Consider the following 19,104-nt stretch of genomic DNA (forward strand, 5'->3'; position numbering starts at 1 on the left):
AGAGGCATTTTCTACGCTTTTTCGAAAGTCGCAAATGCTACGCAAAACCTCAGATGCCGTTTATGAGAAGGGAAGGTTGCTGGCCTTTATAGCCCGAATATGCGTACCACGTGATCAGATGCGTGCGCAAATTTAATCATTTGCATATCCATCTCACTACTATCGCTCCTGAAATTTGCATGACGCTACGTGCATTATTTGTTGGTGTTGCAATTTCACTTTTGAGGAGTGTAAATTAGAAAGCCATTTGTAATTGTGAATTTAATATGTGATTTGTAATAATGTATACATTTAGTTTGCGATTTGTTAATTTAGTATAGTATTAATGAAAACTGATTAAGATATTTTAAAAGTTCTTCATATAATTATTAAATAACGTTTTACTATACTCATTTACATGAAATATTATAGGAAAACAGATAATTTATTTTAATAAGAAATTTATTATTCATCTTTTTTATGATTAATTCCACACAGTTTGAAATAATATATTAAATAGCTTGAAAATCAATACTATTGTTTAAACAAGATTACGATTCTGATCTGTTTAAAAAAATGCATTGTAGTTTGATCTTAGAAAAACAATTTCCTCTTATTTCAGGGTTGTCACTCAAATCTTGAAAAAAATTCCTTGTACATATTAAAACACAATATATTAAGAGACTGATGTGCTCTTGAGTGATCTATATTAGTCTATTTTTAATTGCTGGGACATGTTTAAAACAAGGAATGCTATAGTAATTGAAATAGCTTAGTACGGCTGAAATATCATTCTCAAATATCTCATAGATTGCGCTCTGAGTTTTCACCACTTTTAAAACACAAAAACAAGAGAAAAAAATCACTGTATTTTCCCAGTTTGTAATTCACTGCTTTATCTCTGTTAATTTAGGTGATTTTTAAATTCCCTGTATTTCTGAGGTTTTCCTTATTTTCTCTGGGAAGTTGCAACCTTGTATTGGGTTGGAAGAAACCTATTTCTTTCATGACTAATTCCTAATGTGAACTTTTTTACAGCGTGCACTATTCCTGTTTTAGTGCATGCTTGGAACGCACAAATTATTTTTATCTCTACAATTGTTATTTTATGTAATAGAAATTTTGAATAGTTAAGTAAAACCTTTAGTGTGAATAAAACTTGATGGTAAAATTGCAAACATTCTGCAATAACTGTAGAAATTCTTTAACACGTTCACGCTGGGGTGACCCACCGGTGGGTCACGCTGGATTGTCTCATCGAGCGGTGCACCGGAGTAAAAACTGGTAACAAATAAATTTCATTTTTTAGTTTTTTCCCGGGAATAATAAAAATCCATAACTACCAATTGTTTTAAGCGGATGCAATTTTTATATTGAATTGCTTCTTCGCCGTGATAAATTTCCTTACAGTGAATTGTTATTGTTGAGAATAGATTAACTCCCCCCGAATATTATCTAATATTGAAATAGTTCTTCTACTAGTATTTTCTCTTTTCCGTCCCGCTTTCAGGCGCAACACCCAGCGTTGAACGTGTTAAAGGAAGACTTCAAAGTATTCTTTTAATAATTTCATTATCCTAAGCACAAACAAACTACTTGCAGATATCTGTTTGTTTTCTTTCCAAATAATTTAAAGATGAATAATATCTTAAAATTATTTCATCAATATCTTAAAATTATTTCAAGGGGAATAAATGATACTGCTAATTTAATAGAAAAATAATATCTATGTGAAGTAATTCTATTTTAATAGCATTTGGGAAACATATGTATGATAGAAATCAAATTGAATTTATAAAAGAAAAAGTGTAAGATAGCTAAGAACTCTCTAAACTAAGTGCTCTCTTGAAAATTAGAATTTTTTTTTCTTCGTATGATGAAGTTTGTGCTGCTGCATAAGAGCACTACTTTAGGTTGCAGAACAATTTGATACAATTATTCATTTTTGCAAATTTAAATTTTTGAAAATTAAAAATATGCCACAAAAATGAATAAATGAACTTACTTAAACAAGCTTAAAATATATTATTCTATTATTTGGTTTATAATTTAATAATGCAAATATTTAAACTATACATACCATAACCCGTCAAAAGTTATTGTATGATGTAAAGTATGTATGTATGTATTGTAAAGTGTTGGTATGTTTAGCGTCACGAAAGCACAAACACAATTTAAATTTGAGCCTCGTTCTGTCTGATTATTCAATTTCATTCAAATAATTAATTTGTACACTCAGAAAGTTCATAGTTTATAAGTAAAAAAGTTGTTAATTTCAATTCACTTTAATATTACGCAAATAATGTTAGTTTAAAATAAAACCTGTTGGTATTTAATGTAACCGTATATTGACATACATCATACTAAATACTAGAAGCTAGATATTGATGATCTTAAAATCACTGAATGCCTTAAATAAAGATTTTTTTTAAAAAAAACATACACCTTAAAATCAAACAAGAATTTAAATCTGAAACATTATATTTTTTTTAAACTTACATAAGATTGCATTAAAATAAATAGATTATTGATATTCTTGAAAAGATTGAAACTAATGTGAAAAGTGAGAAGGAAAAAAAAAAAATCTTGTATGGCGAAATCAATATCCTGAACGATATTGACAGTTACAACATCAGGATGCGTAGCCAAATCTTCTAGATAGTTTTTAAAAAACCTCCATAGTTCGCGATATGCCTAGTGTATTTCAGAATGTTCGTCATCTTTTCTTCGCCGTTGAACTGCGTGCATAGCCGCATTTGAACACTTATTGTAATCACATGCCATTAAATTTACTTTGCAACTTATTATATATATATATATATATATATATATATATATATATATATATATATATATATATATATATATATATATATATATATATATATATATATATATATATATATATATATATATATATATATATATATATATATATATATATATATATATATATATATATATATATATATATATATATAAACAGTATCAATATTATGTACTATTAACTTACTTTAGCTTTTTTTTTTGTTTCCGTTTTTAATTCGCTTTTCTAATTTTGTTTGTTTGGGGGCGTTGTTCTTTGACCCTATTTTTATGGATTTCAAGAGTAATAATAATAAAGCGCCTATTAAAAATCAGTGCAATTCATTTCTCTTCTTTGAAATAATTATTAATTTTCTAAAATCTTTTCATTGTATAATCAAATATCAACCTTATTAATTATAAAATTAAAATGATCCATTATAATATTATTACCTTGTATATACCCATTTTCGGACGAATCTGAGGTAACTAACAAATTAAACGCACTTCAGTATTGTAGTAAGAACGTGCCATAAGAGATCACTTTATTTAAGCCTCTGTTTTCACATTTTGTAATCTGGCAATCTTATTACGAAAACAATTTAAAATTCTAGAATGATTCCGGTACACATAAGTTCATTTACTCCTCTATTCATGGATTCCTTACTATTTTGTTTTGTATTTTCTTTACATTTTCTGTTTTTTGATTGATATGTTTTATTTCGTATGTTTTTTTCTTAATGTGTTCTGCTTTCGTTTCAATTTTTTTGAGTTCTCCTCACGCTATTGTATTGATATATTTTGATTGGGCTATATTGATACAATATTAGAAAACACTTCTTTTTGCGGATATAGTTGTGTGAGCTGATGAAAAGATTATGTATTTTCTTCATTTTGTTTCCATTTTGTTTGTTTAATAAGTTTTTTTGGCAAATAATTATTTTTTTTATAAATACTTGAAAAAATTATTTAAATTTTATTTTAATATATTTTCTTTTTCTCTTGTCATTAATCTTAATTATTATTCATATTATCTATCTGAATATATATATATATATATATGAAGAAAATTAACAAGTTTTATTAACTGCGCATGAGCTGCAAGTATATAGAAAATAAGTTTTTTTAAAATAAGTTGCAAAAAAAATAAATAAGTTTCCAGTTTAACAAAAACATGGAAAATATTAAAAATTAATAAAAAAGAGAAGAAAAATTATTAAAATAAAATATTTAAAAACAAATTAAAAAATATATATATTTAAAAACCGGAAAACAAAAAAAAAATGAAAAGATATAATCTTTTCATAAGCTCACACGATTATATCCGCAAGAAAGAGTGCTTTCTAATATTGCATCAATATAGCCAAACAAAATATATCAATACAATAGTGTGAGGAGAACTCAAGAAATAATTGAAACAAAATCAAACTCATTAAGTAAAAAATATATCAAGTAAAAAACAGAAAATAAAATGCAAAGAAAAAACAGTACAAAAACACAAAACGAAGTCCATCAAGAGAGTAAAGAATTCAAATCTATCTATATATATATATCTTAGATGCTACTTGTAGCATATAACACTCCAGATTTTAGAAGTGGTGGTAGAATTTCAAGAAGGAATATTTTAGGATTGGACTACATTTCTTGTTGAATATAGTTTTTTTAAAAAAATTAAAAGAAAACCAAAAACATGAAAATATTCCAAAGAAAATCATTTTCTGAAATGAATTCTATGACGTATACTTTAGTCTAGAAATGGGTTGCTGTGCTGTCGCCATCTAGTTGAAGGGAAATTATTCAGAATGTTAGAAAAATAAAAATACGATACATTTTTATATGTTCGGCTATTTCATGCCAAACATGGGTGTCGTTGGCGTAAGAGAACGATTGTTTTGTTTGACGACGATACGATTATGACGATGTTTTTTCTTTCTTTTTTTATATATATTAATACTTATTGTATATTTTTATCACATGAAATTGTCGTTATTTTAAGTGTAAAAAAACAGGAAAATCCTTGTAAAACATTAAATTTTTGTATTATTTAAAATTTAAGTGCTCTTATATCTTGAATATGTTCAATGTTTTTTTTTATTGAAAAAATACTCTTTATCTGAATTCTAACTTATGTCAAAACAACTTATTTATTTTCAATTTTTTTAAAAATTAAATATTATAAATTTTAAAAAAAAACTTTTATTAAAACATGTAGAAGCGAGTATAAATGAATGTTTACTAAAACGTAAGTTTTAGTTTATAATGGTTTCGAAGCATATTTTCAGGGGAAAACTTTTTTTCCTTGTTCTTGAAAGAGAAAAAAAAAACATACAACTGACTACGAGTTAAAAACAAACTGCAACTCGTTAATGAAAAAAAAATCTAGTCCTAGGCGATCTTTTTGTTTTTTTAAATTTTTGAATATATAAGCTTCGTATTACTAAAATAATATTGGGATATATCATAATGTCTGTGTATAGTATACCGGGCAACTATACCAAAGTCAAAATTTTTGATGGTTTACGATTGATGAACCCACATAATCTCGATGGTAGCGATAAATAATTTCATCATGAACGATTTCATGTTTTGATAGTAACCAACATAAGTAACCATCACCCCAAAGTAGGAATTCGGAATTATTTATGATGGTGCAACATAAGAATATCAACTCGTTTTGATGGTTTGTTCTTTGCTAAACCATAAGAAATTTCCATCATGATTTCTTAGAAATGAAACGTTGTAACGATCATGAACAACCATCATCCCAATGTAAGTATTCGGACTGATTTATAATGGGGCAACATTAAAAAAAATTGTTTTGATGGTATATTCCTAAGAAGCAATAAGAATTCCAACTTAACCATCATTGAAATGCATAGTTAGAATCATCATGGACCATCACGGATCATCATGGATTGTTAGTCCATGAGAATCAAACTTCTCTTGACGGTTAACCATCATAGCATTAAAGTAACATTATCATCATGGAATGATGGAAGTTTGCTGGCATATCAAAAACCATGAACGCATAATGAAAGATGTTGGATGATCAAATGATGTTGGGCCATCATGAATCGCACTGAAAAGAATATAAACCATGAAAATGATGTGATTGGACCCTCAGAAATTGGGTCTTTTGTATACTAAGTATTTGCCGTTAAACATATATTATCTTCAACGTAGGGAATGGAGGAAAGATGCCTAACATGCGATGCCCCCGCTGAAGCTCAAAGATATAGTATACTCAACTAAAAACAACTTGAGAGGGTTGTGTGAACTTTGATTACTTTACCGATTACAAAGTAATCACATTGCTCGGTATTTACTACACTGATTGGGTTTATATTCTGAGAATAATTCCCCGGTATTTTCTACATTAGCGATTTTTTCGATTTTATTCGATCTTGCATTTCGACTAGATTATAAAGTAATCACATTGCTCGGTATTTACTACGCTGATTGGGTTTATACTTTGAGAAAAATTGCCCGGTATTTTCTACATTAGTAATTTTTTTCGACCTTGCACTTTTGCTATATATTATACGATAAGTAATAATATTCACTTAAACGATTACGAATGTTGTTATATAACGGATATATTCAGTATTCACTCCTTTCTGTTCCCTGACACATATAATTAAATTTTGTAAATACAATTAGAGGGAGCAGCTTTACTGAGTAGGTTTTATTAACACTGGGATGGATTTGTCTCTGATAACTAGATTAAAATTCTCTGCAGAGTGTCTGATGGGATTCATTCTGTGAATTATCTAAAATGTCTACACAATGAGTGTTCCTCTCTCAAATCCCGGTTTTGATTACGAATTGAAACTCTAATTATGGCATTGCTTCGATTCAGCGCATTTATTTAAAACTGATTTAACTATCGCGTGAATAAATTTTAAAATGGTGAACTTTCTCACAGAGGGTATTTAATAGAAAATATAACATTAGATACCTATCAAGAATAAATATATTTTTACAGGGTGCTCTGAAATCAGTCTCAAGATATTTTTAAGACCCTTAAAAGAAAAATGAAGTATTAGGCATTTTAAGCCTCAAATAAATTTTTGATACCGGGTGAAATAAGAACAGAAAACACTATCAAAATCTAAAAAATCATCTTCGAGGAAGGTGAATGTAAAATCTATTTACCAGGCTGCGTAACGTTTTTAAAAAGTGCTTAAAAGTGCTTACTTTGGATTTTCGTTTTTTAAAAGCTCTTAAAGGTGCTTTTTTTCATTGCGTGTTTTTAAAAACTGCTTACTTTTCCCTTTTTCAAAATAGAGATTTTTCCTTTACTATGCTGATTTTCGCTTTGAATTATGCAAAAAGATAAAGTTCAGATTGTTTTATTCCACTTTTTCACAATTAATTCAACCCCAATCTATTTCGGCGTATTGTCAATCCATAGCGTAAGAAAACGCCATTCGCTTTACATGATTCAAAATTTCATGATTTTTGACATTGTTTTTGACAATTGTCAAAAACAATGCCAAAAGCGTTTTTTTTCACATGACGATTAAAACAAGATAAAACCGTCAATCGTCAAAAGCTTTCCAACACTGCCGAATTATATTTTTTAAAAGTGCTTAAAAATATTTTTTGAGTGCCTGAAAAGTGCTTAAAAGGTGCTTACTTTTTGTTGAATAATTTGGCTACGCACCCTGTTTAAGTGCTCGTTGAAGCAGGAAGGTGTTCTGGATAACATTCCTTCAAGTCCTCCCCGGCAATCAAACATGTTTTCTTTTTTGTCCTCTCCAATAGTAATAATTCATAAGCTTTCGATGTCATTCTGGTTTCTTTCCCTAGCTTAAGTATAATTTGAAAAAAATTATTTTAAACATGGATTCTAAAAATTTATGTCTAGCAACGTTGATGAACTCTGAAATTATATATATATGCGAATCAACCGGGCCTTAGCCGCGAGATCAATGACGCGCTGGCACAATTTAAGCTCACGAAAGTTGATTTAACGTTACAGGACGCCATATCGCGGAAGAAAGGTTTCGTCGCAAATTCTCATTACTAAGGCTCGGATTTTGATGACATTTGCATTTTTTTGCATTTCTTGCATTTTTGGACATTCTTTGTCCTTTTTGAGCATTTTTTGAGATTTATAGGGCATTTTCTTTAAAATTTTAAAGCATTTTTTAAATTTTTTGTTAAATTTTTCTAATTTTCCGTATTTTTTATAATTTTTTATTATTACACTGGCTTCCAAACAATGAAGAAAATTTCTAGGATATTAACAGGTGAAGCAACATCTTTTCAAATTGAAGAAGAATTGTCAGTAAGTGTGACCGTCCTTTTCAAGTACGCAACAATAATATCAGTAGACGTTGAAAGAAGCTTCTCCTGGTATAAAAATTTGCTTTCAGACAAGAGACGCTCGTTTACATTTCAAAAGATTAAAAAAAAATTTAATAATCCACTGTAATTCTGATATTTAGTAATATTATGAGATGGAAGTTGTTATATTCATTTAAGTTTCTATACAAAATGAAAGTGTTTTGGAGTCAATATATTTTCCTTTTTTTGTTATTTTTGGATATAAAACATATTTGTCGAACTTTAATGAACGTAGAACAAGTATTGCATTGCTTTATATTTTTTGAAACGACTCATAATAGTTTTAAAGAGTAAAACATTGTTTTAGTTCAATATTTTGACTTCTATTTAAGTCATGTCATAAGGCATTTTTAGCGCAATTTTCGCATTTTAATGGCATTTTTTGCACTTTTAAGGGCATTTTTTGCACTTTAAAGGGCATTAATTGAGATTTTTTAGGTCATCAAAATCCGGGCTCTACTCATTACTAATTTAAAGTGTAGAAAAAATGAATTCGGATGATAAACCTAGAATCATACCCCGAGTAAGCCCGAAAATTTTAAAATATACAAATGAAAATAAATTATGAAATGATAACTTAGGATTGCGCAACGGAGAAGATCTCTACTCATAATTTGTTTGCATTTCAATATTTTGAAGTATTTTTTTTGCAGCAAATTGAAACTTCATGAATTGAACTTTCCTGAACTTATTTTTTCTTTCTTTTGAATTAGTTATGAAGGAGAAAGAGAGAATTAGCAACGAAAACTTGGAATGCTTGTTACTTGAAATGCCTCGAAGAGTGAATGTCTGTAAGAGGGGACCCTACCCCCATTAACCCATTTTTATTCTGTTTCATACCTTCCGACTCCAACTAGTATTACCCACGATCATGCGTGCGTAATTACAATTATTGAATAGTTATTTGTTTTGTATTTTATCAATGAATGTACGCATCAAATTTCATTGAAATCGGTCCAGTAGTTCTAGAGATAATCGACCCAGTCTGCAAATTCTCTTTAATTTCTTACACCAGTGTAGTCTGTAGTTAACTACATTTAAAAGAAAAGTAGTTGTAGTTAACTACATTTATAACAAACTATTTGAAGGTTTTGTAAACTGCAAGAATTATTTTCTGAAACAGCGGTTATTGTCTCTGGCCAAATTATTAGACGTGCTAAGATTCTGTGGAAAATCTTAATTATCAGGGAATAAAAATAATGAAAAAAAAAATAATGAGATGAATAAAATAATGAGAAAATATGGAGAAATTTTTTTTTTTAATATTTTTAAAAATACATTTATTTAAATTTTTCTTCTCTTGTCATTAATCTATATTATTTTCCATATTTTCTCAAAATTATGAGTTTTTAAAATTAGTTTGAGTTTTCAAGTTTGAGTTCTGTATTCTTGCAATCAATAAAACTAATTAATTTTCTTCGTTTTTCTCTTAACTCTTTTATGTGCATTCCTTTTTAAGCGGATATAATCGTGTGAGCTGATGAAGATATATCTTTTCATTATTTTGTTTTCCGATCTTGTATTTTTTTTTAAAAATATTTTAAAAAAGGATTTTATTTCAATAATTTGTCTTCTTTTGCCATTATTCTTTATTATTTTCCATATTATCTCAATATTTTATCTTTATATATATATGCAGTACCTTTCTATATTATTAGACGCACTATAAGTCTTTATGTAAAATCTTAATGATCAGGTGATACTATACAGCTTGTTTTTAAGAGACTAAAACCGGTTTGCACTTATTTAAGTTCGTGCATCAATTTTTTAAAATTAGACGATATATCATATAAATTTGACTATAGGATAAATTAGACGATATATCATATAAATTTGACTATAGGATAAATTAGACGATATATCATATAAATTTGACTATAGGATAAATTAGACGATATATGATATAAATTTGACTATAGGATAAATTAGACGATATATCATATAAATTTGACTATAGGATAAATTAGACGATATATCATATAAATTTGACTATAGGATAAATTAGACGATATATAATATAAATTTGACTATAGGATAAATTAGACGATATATCATATAAATTTGACTATAGGATAAATTAGACGATATATCATATAAATTTGACTATAGGATAAATTAGACGATATATGATATAAATTTGACTATAGGATAAATTAGACGATATATCATACAAATTTGACTATAGGATAAATTAGACGATATATCATATAAATATAGAATATTTATTATATCAGGTATTATATTAGTATATTATAATAATTAGATCAAATTATTAGACGCACTGTAGTGTTTGCATGTTTTGCACTAGTTTAAAGGCAACACTTTCATATTAAAACATACGTGTAATGGACTTTTATTCAGGAGATTACAGTGTTAACCAATTAATACACGAACATAAACAAATGCAAACTGGGTTTCTTCCGAGTAAGAACAATAAAGCTGTGTAGTATCACCTAATAATTATAATTATAAATCGAATCTTATAGTGCGTCTAAGGGAACTGTATATCGTAAAAAGAGACATCGATAAATGAGGAAATATCGATTACAAATCAAGTTATATTCTCCTTTTATACTAGTATTTGTTTCACTTTTTTTATTGTTACTTTCATGAAATCTACGTTTCAGTTTACATCGTTGTAGCCGAAAGCATTGACTTCATCTGCTTTTGACAAATGGCAATGGAGTTGAGAAGAATACAAATTGGATTAGTTATTTACGTCTCTCTAGCGGGGTTTTTGAAAACTTAGTCGTTGCTCGTTAAAATGGAATGCTGGAGCAATTTTATTCGGAAGAAGAAAAAATATCTGGAGAGAAAAAAACAAAACTCGAAAATTTTCCAACACCTCGGGCATCTCCCTTCCCTTTAAAAGGGTTTTAACTTTTCCTTTATTATGAGCAATCGCGTCAAAAACGAAAGTAACTTCTTTATTTATAGCTACGAATAGAACTTTATATTCTCTTTAAAGACTTCCATTTATTGGACGAAGCTCTTTGCATAAAAATGTACGACGAATTATTAAGTCAAAACCACTTCTTATAATTCGAGTTCAGTTACAGTTAAATTACAATTTACTACTTCTCAATTATCTTTCTTTCTTTTGTATTTATTAATACTTCATTAATTTAAGAGAAAACAAAAAAAAATTATTGTGATATGACGGTGAAAGTATAAAAAAAAAAATTTCGCCGAAAATGTTATCAACGTCAGAAAACGATAACTTTGACATGAAGGAAGAACCTTTTTACAGGATGAAATGTTATTAAATCTTAATCAAAAATGTCGATTAAAGATTTGGCAGAGTTTTTTTCTTCTTTACATTGCATCCTGAAGGTTGGGTTTACCTGTGATATATATATATATACGGTAAAAATAAAATTATTTTTAAAAATATTTAAAAAAATTTTATTTTCTAAAAAAAAACTATCTTGTTTTTTCTTTTTCAGAAAAATAAAATATTTTTAAAAATAATTTTATTTTAGTAATTTTTTTAAATAATTTTTCTCCTTCTCTTTTCGTTATTCCTTATTATTTTCCATATTTTCTCAAAATTGTATCTTATTTTATGAGTTCTATATACTTGCAGTTTTCTTCGCATAATTTTCTTCGCTTTTCTTTTTAGTCTTTATTGTGTACTCCTTTTTTAAGCGGATATAATCGTGTAAGTTGATGAAGAGATTATATCTTTTCTTCATTTTGTTTTCCGGATTTGTAATAATTTTTTTTAGATGAATAATTTTTTTTAAAATTTTTTAAAATATGATTTTAATAATTTTTCTTCACTTGTCATCATTTTCCATATTTTCTCAATATTTAAACTTTACATATATACATATGTATACTGTCCCTACCCAAGTTATTCGACGCACTATGAGATTCTATACAAAATCTTAATTATCATGTGATACTCTACAGCTTTATTACTTTTACGCGGATGAAACCGGTTTGCACTGGTTAACGTTCGTGTAATATCGGTTAACATTGTAATGCAATACTTTAAAAATAAATACAAATAGAAATAATAAAAAAAATCGTCTGAATAAAAACCTTTACATGTATGTTTAAATGTGAAAGTATGGCATATAATCTCGTGCAAAATATGTAACTATTAAAAAATTACAGTGCGTCCAATACTTTGGTCTAATAATTACAATATACTAATATACTATCTAATATAATAAATATTCTATATTTTTATAATATGTCGCCTGCTTTATCCTATCGTCAAATTTATATTATATATCGGCACATTAGGACCCATAATCCTCATAGAACAATCCCTGACGTCTGTAAGCTAATTAAACATAGTTGCAGACCAGGTTCACCCATTCGTGGCAACAGTTTTTCCTGCGGGGGATGGTGTTTGCCAACAGGATAATGCACCATGTCATAAGGGTCGAATCGTCATGGATTGGTTCGAGGAACATTACAGTGACTTTCAAGTCATGTCTTGGCCCCCAAATTCACCTGACCTTAATCCAATATAGCATTTGTGGTCCTACTTGGATAACCAAATTCATGCTGCCACACTACCCCTTCGTAATGTGAGGAAATTGCAGGACCAGTTGGTGAGCGCTTGGTACCAGATACCTCAGACTACCTATCAACACCTTGTGGAATGAATGCCACAGCGGGTGCTAGCAGTTTTGAAAGCTAAAGTTGGTCGTATTGTAATGGCTCTTCGGTATATATATATATATATATATATATGGTAAACTATATATATATCTATCTATATATCTATATATATATATATATGGTAAACTATATATATATATATCTATATATATATATATATATATGGTAAACTATATATATATATATATATATATATATATATATATATATATATATATATATATATATATATATATATATATATATATATATATATATATATATATATATATATATATATATATATATATATATATATATATATATATATATATATATATATATATATATATATATATATATATATATATATATATATATATATATATATATGTATATATATGTATATATATGTATATATATATATATGTATATATATGTATATATATGTATATATATATATATATATATATATATATATATATATATATATATATATATATATATATATATATATATATATATATATATATATATGTATATATATGTATATATATGTATATATATGTATATATATGTATATATATGTATATATATGTATATATATGTATATATATGTATATATATGTATATATATGTATATATATGTATATATATGTATATATGTATATATATGTGTATATATGTATATATATGTATATATATGTATATATATGTATATATATGTATATATATGTATATATGTATATATATGTATATATATGTATATATATGTATATATGTATATATATGTATATATATGTATATATGTATATATATGTATATATATGTATATATATGTATATATATGTATATATATGTATATATATGTATATATATGTATATATATGTATATATATATATATATATGTGGTAAACTAACCGGTGAAGGAACACTTAAGCTTAGCTTGCCTTTTAAAAAATCATACTAATTTCAAAATTCGTAATTTTAGTTAAATCTAAGTTTAGTTTATTAAACAGTGTCAACATATTTGTTACAAATTGCAAATTCTGTAAAAAAATTCTAGAGAACTTGCATAATATTGTCTTAAAGTTTTGGAGGTTCAAATAACAAGTAGTAAGAAGACCAAGTGATGGAACAGCTCTAACCAGTGAATGAACACCCAGTAAAGGAACACTTAAAGACTATTAAAAAATAACCAAAATTGTGAATTTATAAGTCATACAAATATTTAAAAACAAGCCTATACTTGAAATTATAACATATAAATACTTGGAAAATGTTAACTTTTTTTTGTAATCATGAATCGAAAATTAAAGTGTCAACATATTAACACATACTGTACATTCACTGGGAAATTATGCCCAGTAAAGGAACGTGCCTGTCCCCGCACTGGTTAGAAGTTATTTTTCGTATTTTTAACATACTTTTGATGCGGAACATCGCTAAAGGTACAAGAAAATTAAAGTTTATCTTTTATTTTCATTAACTTGGAAAAAAAACCAATAAAGGAACACTTGTTCCTTCACTGGGTGTTTCTTTTGTTTTCCATGTTTGAGTGTTTTCTTTTGATTTCCATGTGCTTACTTACTATGTCACCAATTATGAATTTTTGTGAGAATAAATACCAAGTTTCCTGAAATCCTGAGTTTCCTGAAATCATAGGGTATTTTATTGTACGAAGTTATAAAATTAAATGAATGTCGTGTGCATCGAGTGCAAAACTTTCTGGAGATTACACAATCCCGAGGCCAGTTTGAAGGACCGCAGGAAAGAATCGGATGAATCTTCAAAATATCTCGATTGTAACTTCAGGAAAGAAAATATTTGCGAATAAATATTCGATCTTATTTGCGTCGCATATACTTTGCAAAGAAATGGGAGGGAAATGAGATTCTGAAATGGAATGAAGTCCGAAAAGTAGAACATTTCATTCCATACCAGCCACAGGAGTTGTCTCCAAAAATATGTACTTTAATTTTAAGATTGACATACAGTCCCTTTTCTATATTATTAGACGCACTATAATATTCTATGTAAAATCTTAATTATCACGTGATACTACACAGCTTTTTTGTCTTTATGCTCCTGAAAACTTGTTCTTGCTTTATGTTCGTGTATCAATTAGTTTACATTGTAATGCAATACGTTAAAAATAAATACGAATAAGAAGTATATGAAAAAATTCTCCCGAATAAAAGCCCATTTATTTTAGCTTTCTTTAATAGATTTTGATTTGATACTTTGTAAGGCCAGAAAATTTTAAAAATAAATCTTAAGCATTTGTTGCTCTTTAGTTTAAGAGAATATTCTTCATAAAGATTATTCTCTTACCATTTTCTCTAAAGAGAATAAGCGAATAATTTTTATTAAAATAAAGTTAATGAAGTCAACATTTTTGATTTTTTTTTTCTCCATTGATGAACCAACATAATCTTGAGAGTAAGCATCACGAATTTTCATCATAGTATCTTAGAAATCAAATGTTGGTACAATCATGAACAACCATCATCTCAGTGTAGGAATTCCGACTGATTTATGATGGTCCAACATAAAAAAATTTTTTTAATGGTATTTTCCAGAAAAGTGTAGGAATTGTAGGAATTCCGACTGATTTATGATGGTCCAACATAAGAAAAAAATTTTAATGGTATTTTCCAGAAAAGTGTAGGAATTGTAGGAATTCCGACTGATTTATGATGGTCCAACATAAGAAAAAAATTTTAATGGTATTTTCCAGAAAAGTGTAGGAATTGTAGGAATTCCGACTGATTTATGATGGTCCAACATAAGAAAAAAATTTTAATGGTATTTTCCAGAAAAGTGTAGGAATTGTAGGAATTCCGACTGATTTATGATGGTCCAACATAAGAAAAAAATTTTAATGGTATTTTCCAGAAAAGTGTAGGAATTGTAGGAATTCCGACTGATTTATGATGGTCCAACATAAAAAAAATTTTTTAATGGTATTTTCCAGAAAAGTGTAGGAATTGTAGGAATTCCGACTGATTTATGATGGTCCAACATAAGAAAAAAATTTTAATGGTATTTTCCAGAAAAGTGTAGGAATTGTAGGAATTCCGACTGATTTATGATGGTCCAACATAAGAAAAAAATTTTAATGGTATTTTCCAGAAAAGTGTAGGAATTGTAGGAATTCCGACTGATTTATGATGGTCCAACAAAAGAAAAAAATTTTAATGGTATTTTCCAGAAAAGTGTAGGAATTGTAGGAATTCCGACTGATTTATGATGGTCCAACATAAGAAAAAAATTTTAATGGTATTTTCCAGAAAAGTGTAGGAATTGTAGGAATTCCGACTGATTTATGATGGTCCAACATAAGAAAAAAATTTTAATGGTATTTTCCAGAAAAGTGTAGGAATTGTAGGAATTCCGACTGATTTATGATGGTCCAACATAAGAAAAAAATTTTAATGGTATTTTCCAGAAAAGTGTAGGAATTGTAGGAATTCCGACTGATTTATGATGGTCCAACATAAGAAAAAAATTTAATGGTATTTTCCAGAAAAGTGTAGGAATTGTAGGAATTCCGACTGATTTATGATGGTCCAACATAAGAAAAAAATTTTAATGGTATTTTCCAGAAAAGTGTAGGAATTGTAGGAATTCCGACTGATTTATGATGGTCCAACATAAAAAAAAAATTTTAATGGTATTTTCCAGAAAAGTGTAGGAATTGTAGGAATTCCGACTGATTTATGATGGTCCAACATAAGAAAAAAATTTTAATGGTATTTTCCAGAAAAGTGTAGGAATTGTAGGAATTCCGACTGATTTATGATGGTCCAACATAAGAAAAAAATTTTAATGGTATTTTCCAGAAAAGTGTAGGAATTGTAGGAATTCCGACTGATTTATGATGGTCCAACATAAGAAAAAAATTTTAATGGTATTTTCCAGAAAAGTGTAGGAATTGTAGGAATTCCGACTGATTTATGATGGTCCAACATAAGAAAAAAATTTTAATGGTATTTTCCAGAAAAGTGTAGGAATTGTAGGAATTCCGACTGATTTATGATGGTCCAACATAAAAAAAAATTTTTTAATGGTATTTTCCAGAAAAGTGTAGGAATTGTAGGAATTCCGACTGATTTATGATGGTCCAACATAAGAAAAAAATTTTAATGGTATTTTCCAGAAAAGTGTAGGAATTGTAGGAATTCCGACTGATTTATGATGGTCCAACATAAGAAAAAAATTTTAATGGTATTTTCCAGAAAAGTGTAGGAATTGTAGGAATTCCGACTGATTTATGATGGTCCAACATAAGAAAAAAATTTTAATGGTATTTTCCAGAAAAGTGTAGGAATTGTAGGAATTCCGACTGATTTATGATGGTCCAACATAAGAAAAAAATTTTAATGGTATTTTCAAGAAAAGTGTAGGAATTGTAGGAATTCCGACTGATTTATGATGGTCCAACATAAAAAAAATTTTTAATGGTATTTTCCAGAAAAGTGTAGGAATTGTAGGAATTCCGACTGATTTATGATGGTCCAACATAAGAAAAAAATTTTAATGGTATTTTCCAGAAAAGTGTAGGAATTGTAGGAATTCCGACTGATTTATGATGGTCCAAATAAGAAAAAAATTTTAATGGTATTTTCCAGAAAAGTGTAGGAATTGTAGGAATTCCGACTGATTTATGATGGTCCAACATAAGAAAAAAATTTTAATGGTATTTTCCAGAAAAGTGTAGGAATTGTAGGAATTCCGACTGATTTATGATGGTCCAACATAAGAAAAAAATTTTAATGGTATTTTCCAGAAAAGTGTAGGAATTGTAGGAATTCCGACTGATTTATGATGGTCCAACATAAAAAAAATTTTTAATGGTATTTTCCAGAAAAGTGTAGGAATTGTAGGAATTCCGACTGATTTATGATGGTCCAACATAAAAAAAATTTTTTAATGGTATTTTCCAGAAAAGTGTAGGAATTGTAGGAATTCCGACTGATTTATGATGGTCCAACATAAGAAAAAAATTTTAATGGTATTTTCCAGAAAAGTGTAGGAATTGTAGGAATTCCGACTGATTTATGATGGTCCAACATAAGAAAAAAATTTTAATGGTATTTTCCAGAAAAGTGTAGGAATTGTAGGAATTCCGACTGATTTATGATGGTCCAACATAAGAAAAAAATTTTAATGGTATTTTCCAGAAAAGTGTAGGAATTGTAGGAATTCCGACTGATTTATGATGGTCCAACATAAGAAAAAAATTTTAATGGTATTTTCCAGAAAAGTGTAGGAATTGTAGGAATTCCGACTGATTTATGATGGTCCAACATAAAAAAAATTTTTTAATGGTATTTTCCAGAAAAGTGTAGGAATTGTAGGAATTCCGACTGATTTATGATGGTCCAACATAAGAAAAAAATTTTAATGGTATTTTCCAGAAAAGTGTAGGAATTGTAGGAATTCCGACTGATTTATGATGGTCCAACATAAGAAAAAAATTTTAATGGTATTTTCCAGAAAAGTGTAGGAATTGTAGGAATTCCGACTGATTTATGATGGTCCAACATAAGAAAAAAATTTTAATGGTATTTTCCAGAAAAGTGTAGGAATTGTAGGAATTCCGACTGATTTATGATGGTCCAACATAAGAAAAAAATGTTAATGGTATTTTCCAGAAAAGTGTAGGAATTGTAGGAATTCCGACTGATTTATGATGGTCCAACATAAAAAAAATTTTTTAATGGTATTTTCCAGAAAAGTGTAGGAATTGTAGGAATTCCGACTGATTTATGATGGTCCAACATAAGAAAAAAATTTTAATGGTATTTTCCAGAAAAGTGTAGGAATTGTAGGAATTCCGACTGATTTATGATGGTCCAACATAAGAAAAAAATTTTAATGGTATTTTCCAGAAAAGTGTAGGAATTGTAGGAATTCCGACTGATTTATGATGGTCCAACATAAGAAAAAAATTTTAATGGTATTTTCCAGAAAAGTGTAGGAATTGTAGGAATTCCGACTGATTTATGATGGTCCAACATAAAAAAAAATTTTAATGGTATTTTCCAGAAAAGTGTAGGAATTGTAGGAATTCCGACTGATTTATGATGGTCCAACATAAGAAAAAAATTTTAATGGTATTTTCCAGAAAAGTGTAGGAATTGTAGGAATTCCGACTGATTTATGATGGTCCAACATAAAAAAAAATTTTAATGGTATTTTCCAGAAAAGTGTAGGAATTGTAGGAATTCCGACTGATTTATGATGGTCCAACATAAAAAAAAAATTTTAATGGTATTTTCCAGAAAAGTGTAGGAATTGTAGGAATTCCGACTGATTTATGATGGTCCAACATAAAAAAAAAA

The sequence above is a fragment of the Parasteatoda tepidariorum genome, chromosome 8 (assembly GCF_982258835.1).
Source record: "Parasteatoda tepidariorum strain Cologne lab strain chromosome 8, Ptep-v5.0, whole genome shotgun sequence".
In the NCBI taxonomy this organism is placed as follows: Eukaryota; Metazoa; Arthropoda; class Arachnida; order Araneae; family Theridiidae; genus Parasteatoda; species Parasteatoda tepidariorum.